Genomic DNA, 1,304 nt, shown 5'->3' on the forward strand with positions numbered 1-1,304 from the left:
AGTGACAAAATACGGAATAAAAACGAGCCGTAAATTATCCGCACCGTCTTTATCTGCAACAGCTCAACGGCGCATGAAACAAGTCAACAAAAGAACGAGACACATATTTAAGGCTGGTGCATAGCGACATCTTGAGTTCAACTAAACAACATAAACGGTATAAAAATAATATTTTGTCTTAATTTTAAAAAGGATCGCAGGCTTATCGTCGATTTTAATAATATTTTCAGCCATAATTTAACAAATATCTGAAAGCTACCGGACAATTTTGTTTTAGGCAGTTTGGCACCAGAGCACTAAGCACATTCTCAATTCTTTTGAGCATCAAATGGTTATTTTGTTCTAAACTTTATCTRATCAGCAGCTGTTTTTAAACTGAGAGAGTTAATAACACGTAAAATTGATACCTTGAGTTCTGATTAGATCCAGGTGCATGAGAAATTTGCATCTTCCAATTATTTCAATTTTCTTTGTTATTATCACTATTTATAATTGTGAATAAGTGAACATTTCCTTTCTAAAAAATCAATTGAAATGAAGGATTTTCTACAATGTATAATAMAATTCATTTATTTAGSATATTTCAGTTTAWTTAATAACACAAATTACAGCAGATGCTCTGTCCCCTCCATCCCATCTTTAACACTTTTTTAGTGTTAAAGATGTCACATGTTTTGTCATGCTTTTGAGCATACAAAGAAAAGATTATTACTCAGCACTTTATCTGACTGGCAGTCAATTGCTTCATCTGCTTAGAAACAAGAGGTAAAGTCCAGACACACCGTGGCTCAGACATCAAGTTGATAGGCAGCTAGTTATACAAAAACATATGTTTTGTACCAATACAAAACATATTGGTACAAGATGTTTGTACCGATACAACAAACGTCAACAGCAACTTCATACAAACCCACATTTCATAAATAATGGATATGAAACGGTAGCTAAAAAAGGCGTTTTGCAACTCATGGGTAAAACATGCATTCACAAAAGCATCTTTAAGTAAGCCTTTAGAATTATACTGATTGACCGATTACCACAAATGAGTAGTACTAAACTTGACATAAGTTTTAGAAAAACAAATAACAAAAAMATCTTTCGTGTTTCTTTCACTGACCCTGTGCTTAGGTGATGAATGGATGGATTTGCCTCACCAATTATGAGCTTTTACACATCAAGCTTAGTAAAGGTTATATCTCGGTTTTAATTATGACTGCACATCAAAATGTAAAAAGTATAAAATTAAGATCTTTTATCATTTTTGCCAGGAATCATCTTTCTATTTAATGGCTTATTGCAGATGG

At 32.7% G+C, this 1,304-nt stretch overlaps 1 protein-coding gene across 9 annotated transcripts in view; it reads right to left on the bottom strand.

Annotated features, from left to right (window-relative positions):
- Positions 1 to 1,304, bottom strand: part of LOC103471737 (protocadherin gamma-C5-like) — a 276,959-nt gene that overhangs the window by 199,617 nt on the left and 76,038 nt on the right. The gene's annotated exons all lie outside the window — the stretch shown is intronic.

Source organism: Poecilia reticulata, linkage group LG10, assembly GCF_000633615.1.
Source record: "Poecilia reticulata strain Guanapo linkage group LG10, Guppy_female_1.0+MT, whole genome shotgun sequence".
Taxonomy (NCBI): Eukaryota; Metazoa; Chordata; class Actinopteri; order Cyprinodontiformes; family Poeciliidae; genus Poecilia; species Poecilia reticulata.